At 34.9% G+C, this 8,264-nt stretch overlaps 1 long non-coding RNA gene across 2 annotated transcripts; it reads left to right on the forward strand.

The window, feature by feature from the left end:
• The first annotated feature begins 388 nt into the window (after window positions 1-388).
• On the forward strand, window positions 389-4,701 carry LOC140973529 (uncharacterized). Of its 2 annotated transcripts, none has more exons than XR_012174644.1 (3): window positions 389-682; window positions 1,946-2,009; window positions 2,932-4,701. It is a non-coding gene; the product is annotated as an uncharacterized lncRNA (long non-coding RNA). The 2 variants fall into 2 exon arrangements; XR_012174643.1 differs by having other exon boundaries at window positions 389-608.
• Window positions 4,702-8,264: the final 3,563 nt, after the last annotated feature.

Below are 8,264 nucleotides of genomic sequence, written 5' to 3' on the forward strand. Positions count from 1 at the left end.
TATTCGATTCAAGGATCTTAAAATAATATTATTATGGGGTTGAGATAATGTTTAACCACTACAAGAAAACTGGTTTTTTGCGGCATGACAATTAACGGCATGCATTAAAAGCACGCCGTTAATGTAATTTTTAAGGGCGTGCTTTAAAATGCACGCCGTTAATGTGGTTGCACCTTACACCAACCACGACGTGCAGAACAAAAACGATGTAAATATATTTATCAACGACGTACTGGAAAGTGTGCTTTTAAAGTCATTTGTTTCAACGGAGTGCATTTAGTAAGCTGTAAAAAATAATATTTACCGCACACAATGCATGCCGTGAGTAATAGCAATAAAATTAGTCATTTACAAAATTAGTCATTTACAATTGAGAAGGCGCCAAATCCCCAAATATTAATCGCGGCTCTCTTTATTTTTTTCCCGATCAAAACCCTCAATCTTCTTCTCTTTTTCCCATCTTCCTCTCATCGTTCCTGCAGATCCAAACCCTCAATATTCTTCTCTTTTTCCCATCTTCCTCTTATCGTTCCTGCAGATCCAAACCCTCAATCTTTTTCTCTTTTTCCCATCGTTCATCGCCAAATCCTCAATCATCGTCCCTGCAGGTGTGCTTGTTTATGTAATACGGTTGTGCTTGTTCATGGGTGTGCTTGTTTGTGCGAGTGTTCTGGTAATACGGGTGTGTTTTCGTTTCTTGAATGCATTAATTTAGTATTTAATTCAAATAATTTCCAGTTTAGGATGTTTCACATTTAAAGTATTTGGAATGTAGTGGTTTGGAGATGGGCTGTTTATGATATTATTCTTTTGTAGAAAATCCAATGTTCGCGATTTTAATAGCACCGATGGTGAGACGAAAAGGACTGTGTAACCTCATTGATGGTTTTTGTTTATGCACCTTGCTTGGAGAATCATAATTTCGTTGCTCGTATTGTCTGTTGTGTATCAGTCAGGGCCTCCTGTTTATGTTTGTGTTTCACTTCATCTATGCAGATGAATGATAAGTGTGTATTTAATCTTTTTTGGCTTTATTTAAGGATCATAAATCATTCATCTATATGTCATTTGGAAGAAAATGTTTGGACCAATAACGTCTGCGTTTCAGTTGTCCACAACTCTTGTAAAGATTGTAGATGTTTAGATTGTTTGATTGATTAGTGCGATTTGGTGTACTTTATAAGGTTTTAAAAATCAGTGGCGTATAAAATAGACTGAATTTTGTCGGTATTTTTCACCCCCGATCGTTCTCTTTAGATCCTTGGTGTAGAAACACTGAAGAGAGACTGTTACTGGAGTCAGCTTGGATTAACTGTACTCTTTATCCTAAAGATGTATCAATTGCAGGAGTAGATGGAAGGCATCTTACCAACAGTTACAGATTAGTTAGTAGTTTTGAAACTTTTGGGGGCCAACTCATTTTTCCACTCGTTTCAGTATGAATTTCTGGTTAATTTGCCGAAATTATTAGTGTTCAAGGCTTGTTTTATCCTCCATTATATAGTTTAACTCATGGCCTCATTGTTTGTTCTCTTATGTGACTTGTTGAGGACCAACTGTAACTGTCTATATGAATCTGAATTATTTATTTTTGGTAATAATTGATGTCTTGCTTTTCAATCTTTCAAGAACTGGAGAACTTGCATGAGTTAAGCCCCGTGTAATGGCCAACCATGAATTCATTTGAAGAATTTAATTCTATACTCGAAGAAAACTAATGTGTGAAAAGTTTAATGGGGTTTTTGTTATGTTTGTATGGGAAAACACTCCCCGTGAGTTCAATATATATCGAGACTCACATTTCTGTTCTTCTATTTTATATGCCACTGATTTTTATACTCCACAACTTAAGCGTCCCTTAGTTTGTGTGTTTCTCTTCTTTTTTTCTCAAGTGACACAAAAATTATGGCTTTTCGATCAATTGCTTTGTTTGCTTGCATTATAGTTCTAGTTCAACTCGTGGCAGCGCATAAGATCAACGGGAACAAGCTGCTCTCCCAGAAACACAGGTTCCATTTTTTTTATTTCATACTTTTTGCTGATTTATGATTATTTAATTAAATTTTTTGGTGTAAATGAAATTTATTATTATAAAAGAGAAAAATGTTTCGGGACAACATTAGATTCCTAGATTTGGTTTTACTGTGAAAATTAGATGCATTCTTTTGCACGTAAGTTAATTTTTTGTCAATCGACAACATCAGTAGCTTATTTAATCTATTTTTGAGACATTCTTTTTTATAAAAATATAAGTGTTTGTTAATTTCAACTTCGATAAATTTTTTCTGCTGATACAATTATTACTGGTATAATTAACGAAATCTTATTAAAAATATAAGTATTTTATAACAAACCTTTCATTTTCGCAAAATACTATAACATATTCAAATTGTTGAAACCCTATCTACTATTTTTTCTTTCTATGGACTCCACATGTGAAGATGAACATAAAACATTCCTTAGGTAATGTCTAGCGCATGTATAATCTCATTAATATGACTCCACCACCTAATGGCCAATTAATGATGCATGTTATTGATAGAATTTATTTTTCTTATCATAAAAAAATAAAAAAAAAGACATAAAAAATAAGCATTCCTTTCATTTTTTTGATTCGCAATATTAATTGTCTTTTTGAAAAATCACATTTCTTGGTGCTGGTGCTATTCGTTTTCCATATATTAAGTGTATTGCTTGATGAATCTTTAGGTTCTAAATTTTGTATTATTGGTCTTGAATTTATGTGGCTAATATTGGAGCTAGATTACAGGTAAATTTTATTTTGGATTTGAATTAAATCTACTTTAACAGTTTTGTGGCTAGTTTTTAATATTTATGGCAGAAGTTGAGGTTATATTTTTATTCGTTTTCTCATTTTATTTATAAAGTAATGAAAATTATTTGAAGTCGTATATTAATTTGAATGTTAAGGTTTGGGTCATTTACGAAATGGACAAAGAATGGATTCATTTGCCTTCAAGACTTTTACCCGAGTATGAAGATGGGGTTCAAAAATTTCTTGCACAAGCCAAGGACTACGAAGAGTCTAGTGTAAAAACATCAAGGCACGCCATGTATCTCTTTTTCTCATCATTTACACCAATTATATGCTGATATATATTTACTTGCTCGAGGAATCCCTTAATCTATCATGTGGTTTCATTTGTGTAAAGTTTTGACATGAAAAGTGCTTCCTTCTGTTACAAACTCATGTTTCTTAATTTGGTGTAAGGGGCTGCCGAGTTTTGTTGTCAAGGGGCTGTTCACGTTGAAAATAATGGTGTCAAAGAGCTGGAGTATGACGAGAGGTAAGATTATTCATAGGCAGAAGGGTTCAACTTGTTTGCTTGAGTTATGTGTGGCTAAATCGGAAGAGTTGGGTGTGCCGGCTGTGCAAAGGTCATCCCTAGACCTGGACCAGACCCTTGTGGGTCTGAGCCGTGGCCTAGGGTGGCTCGAACATGGCTGGATTTAGTGGAGTAGTCGATAGAGGGTGAGTAAGTCAAGGTGGTCGCGGGTTGAGGTTCTTTTGTTGACTCTCGGCTGTCGGCGTGTTGAAGCATGCATGGGGCTGTGAGCTTGGGTTAGGTCGGTCCAAGAAGGTCCTAAGGTGGGCTAAGAAGGGTTGGTCAAAAGCTAGTCCGAGCCGGTAGGGCCTAGGGTAGAGAATTGGCAAGTTTAGTGCACTGGGGTTTGAATATGTTTTGTGCAAAAAATTCCAGCAACATTTGGGGCTTCTCTCTACGTCCTAACTGGTCTGAAATAAGTGGGTTAGAGGCTGGTCATGGAGGTTTGAGTCATGGTTCGAGTTAGGAAAAATTTTGTTATGTTTCAGGTTGATTCGGGTTAAACCGGGATTTCGGTCCAAGTCTTAAAACCGGGACTTTGGCCCTGAGCACAAATTTATCATGCTTTTAAATTTTAATGCATCATGATCACTATTTTTATGAGGTTACGAAAGTTACGTTGCATGCTTGATTTTAAGAAAATTTACGCTTATGCATGATTTTGTTAAATGATGATGCTTTGAAGGGTGGAAATTAGTTGTGATTAACAATGTATATGTAAATGCTTAAGATGTATATGTAAATGCTGATGATGAGGCTTAGACACAGTGGATGGGTAATACTGTCGCTAATGTCCGATAGCCGCCGGGTACCACGGTTTCATGTAGATGAATCCATCGTATAATGATGAATGATGATATGAAAGTCACAAATAATGAACTGAATTCATTAAAAGAAATGATTTTTAAGTATATGATGATGCGATGAGTTGTTATGACATGTTATGATTTCATATGACACGTTTACATTTACGTTTTTTAAGTTCATGAAATATATATTGATTACAATATTTTTCACTGCTGTGTGCCATGTATATGTACTTGCTATTAACATTACAGGTGTGTTGAGTCTTTAGACTCGCTAGGTGTGAATAATGCAGGTGAGCTTATTGATGTGGAGGCTGGAGGTGATGATGACTGAACGGACGGAGCTGGTGGCGCACGTTAACCCGAGGACTTTGTATTCTTTCGCAATAATATGATTTTATGGGAACACATTTAAACAGTTTTTAATTGATTGATGAATTTATTTTGTTGAGTGTTTTTGACAGATTTTTATATGTTGGACGTTTTATATTTTTAAACGGTAAATTGTTTACGTTGGTTACTCTTTTCATAATTTTAACTGTAGTTTTTTTTTTATTCTGTAGTGGGATGATTTTACAAAATGTATGCTTTCGAATTTTATGGTTTTATATGGGCATGGTTTCGGCCATAGCATAAAAAAAAAAGTGTTCAGTAGAATTTTAAAATGCGTAGAAGTTTCATATTGCATGCATTTAAATCAAGTTTTAAAAAAAAATTAGTAGATGTTTCATAAATAAGCATGACATGTAACTCTTTCAAAAATTTGATTTAAAAATGATAAAGAAAAATGATCTTTTTTAATGACATCATTCAATTTTTTTTAATCAATACATATACGCCAATTAGAATGGACTCGACTTGTTAACAATTCACCTTTGTCATTTTTATCTCCGTAACGCCATATATTTTTGGAATTACTCGTGTTGGATTATTAGCAATCATGGGCACAAAATGACACCCTTGCTCAAACTTTCTCACAAACTCTGCCACTGTGCGGTCTCCTTGCCTCAGCATCATAAACTCCCTAGTCAGTCGGAAGCGGACATCATCTGTGAAGTACTTCGAGTAGAATACTTCCTTGAAGCCCTCCCATGTAAGGGTCTTAAGGTTCATCGTCATTGACACTCTTTTCCATCATAGTCTAGCATCATCTTTCAGCACGTAGGTGGCACATCTGACTCTATCGGCTTCCTGCAATTTCATAAAGGTAAACATCACCTCTATGGACATAATTCATCCTTCTGCTACCATAGGATTTGTCCTCCCCACAACGTCCACGGGGTTCGTTTTGCGAAAGCGCTCGTAAACTGCTTTCAGCCTCATCCTCCTTCCCACCTCGGCACTGTTACCAGCGAACTGGTCATTCATGCATTAATTTGTGGGCCACCGATCAATAATTAAATTTTTTTTTTCCATCACTCATCTTTTGCCGACTATCTAATCTAACTACAAAATGGTTTTATTAAAGTAAATTGTATGTGAGATTTATTCTATATTTTATTGAACAATACTCCTAATGCACATATAATTTATATTTGGTTAATTGCACAATTGCTTTAAGTTAGAAAAATGGCTGAAAGGACTCTTACTAGTCATAATTTGAACTGGGTCAAGCCTGCAAGCATCCGAGTCTAATGATTTGGTGGTGAATGTGGAGGGGAAGTAGCCCTTTCTTCCTCATGATCCCCACGATCTTGATCAACCACACGTTTGGGAGGTATACTGTTCCACAATCCAACCCAATATGTAACCAACATGCATGACAATAATATTCATATAACATACTAAATGTGATTCAAAACTTAAACACGTCATTAAAGAAACTCACACTTTAATACTTTTTACATTTAAAAATCGTAAAAACATACAAACTTGAGGCGTGACTTCCTAAAATTCTCGTAATCGGCAGTAGGCACAACCCTTTATCACGACCTTGCTCTGATACCAATAGTAACAGTTCATACATACTTTACTACTTGAAATTTCGAAAAATAAAATTTTTCTATTTATTTAAATCCATAATTCTTAGCTTTTAAACTTACTAAATATTTAATCAACATTTTCGAAGATTTCAGTAACTAAACCTAAGATATTCGAAAAGTAAAAAAAATTAAACAATTCCAATATTTATTATTTTTAGGTCTAAAAATTATTTGCCTTAGACATCCTTAAAATATTTTAAAACGAACCTAATAATAACTTGTTTATAAAGCAAGTAATAAAATAAATTCGAATAATAAATAAATTTTAACGTGCATAAAGACTCATAATGTCACACCCTTACTCTATACTTAGCATAATTACCATAATAAAAATAGGGTTTGACTGATATAACTGTAGTATGAAGCAAATCAAACAAGGGCATCACTTTGACGGTTTATAAAAATTTCGGCATGATGTCCCTACATTCTTGTAAAAACCAAAAACTCAACTCAATCATCAACATCAACACATATATATAATCGTATTCTTACATACAAACATATTCTGTATCATCATACACCTAGACATAAACATTGTAAAACTTGTTTCAAACCCTGACATATTTTCGTACAATACGTATGCGGAAGCTATACAATAAGAAATTCCGGTTCTTGTCGAGGTAAGGCACGTCACAAGCATCCATTGGCGAACCGGCATCCTATATATCCTCACTACCTGAACCTGTAATACATGAGCTACGTGAGTTTATAAAACTCAATAAGTTGGCACTTGTATGTATCAATATGCATCGAAGGAACATACGTATCAAGTCGTGACAACAATGAATCTTTAAACCATGTCATATCATAGCATATATTCATGTTCATTTTTGTACTTGAGCCTCATTAGTTGACCTGTACTACCGTGCTTGCTTTATTATATAGCTACTACTGTGTTTGACGTCAGGGAGCAACCTTTGGCAACCCCACGCCCCATGAACATATATTGGCCAATAGGTTTGGTGGACTTAAAACCACCCATGATGTCAACAAGCTCTATACCATGTAAAAATCAGTCATTTTCTTTTCATGTTCATGTTCATGTTCATGTTTATAACATAGCACCCATCATCAATATCCATGAGTTTCTTACATATTTAATACATAACAATGGAATATGGTGCTATTTTTTCATCAATAAAGATACTAACAATGTACATATATCAATAATCAATGGGAAGTACTTGAAATGATAATATTACTCATGTATTAGTTCAAAAACATGCCAACTTACAGTTCAAGCGTAAGAACAATGGTTTGAGACGATGTTTCTCGTTCCTATGCTGTCAAACATATCAATAATTCAATTACTATGTCTATTCTATGTGAAGTTTGCTCCTCTACATTTATAATAACAAAAAGAGATGAAAACTTACCCCGTTATGAAGTTCTTGTGATGGAGAACTAAGTTCTTACCTCAAAGTGATGAAAGGAATGAAGAAGAGAGCTTTGGTGGAAGATTTCGAAGTTTTCTCTCGAGTTCTTGCTGCTAAGGAAAGGAAATAACTCATAAAATGGCTTAGAAAATCGATACTTATCTTTTCTCATGCAAGACGACGCTCGGGCGGTCATTTTTTACCGCCCGGGCGCGGAATGTTCTTTAAAAATACTGAGCTTGAAATGCACCGACGCTCGGGCGGTCATTTTCTACCGCTCGAGCGCCACATGTTCTGCCTCTGCGCACTACTTCGTCAACGATCGCTCCAGAAATGGCTCTTCCGTTCATAATCTGAAAAAGTGGTAAACATGAAAGTTGTAGCTCTATGTATTGCCTTGAATCTCCAACTAGTTTCAGGTCATTTGGAGGTCTGAGTAAAAAGTTATTTCAAATCTCATAACATGTGTCAGTGAGAGAATGACGGTATACACGACACATTTTGGGGCACTTTTGGCTTGTCTTCCACAATGATTTGGATAAAACCCAAAACATGAAAGTTGTTGTATTATATCTTAGCTTTCTAATGGTTATGACCTCACTCAATTTGGATCAATATTCAAATCATTATGCTAAATCTCGTAAAAATTACCACAATTTCATCTCATTTCCTATCTACTTCATAACACTATTTCTACCTACACATCTTACTATAACTATTTAGACATATTTTCATTCTCAATACACCATGAAC

This window comes from Primulina huaijiensis, chromosome 3 (assembly GCF_012295235.1).
Source record: "Primulina huaijiensis isolate GDHJ02 chromosome 3, ASM1229523v2, whole genome shotgun sequence".
Taxonomy (NCBI): domain Eukaryota; kingdom Viridiplantae; phylum Streptophyta; class Magnoliopsida; order Lamiales; family Gesneriaceae; genus Primulina; species Primulina huaijiensis.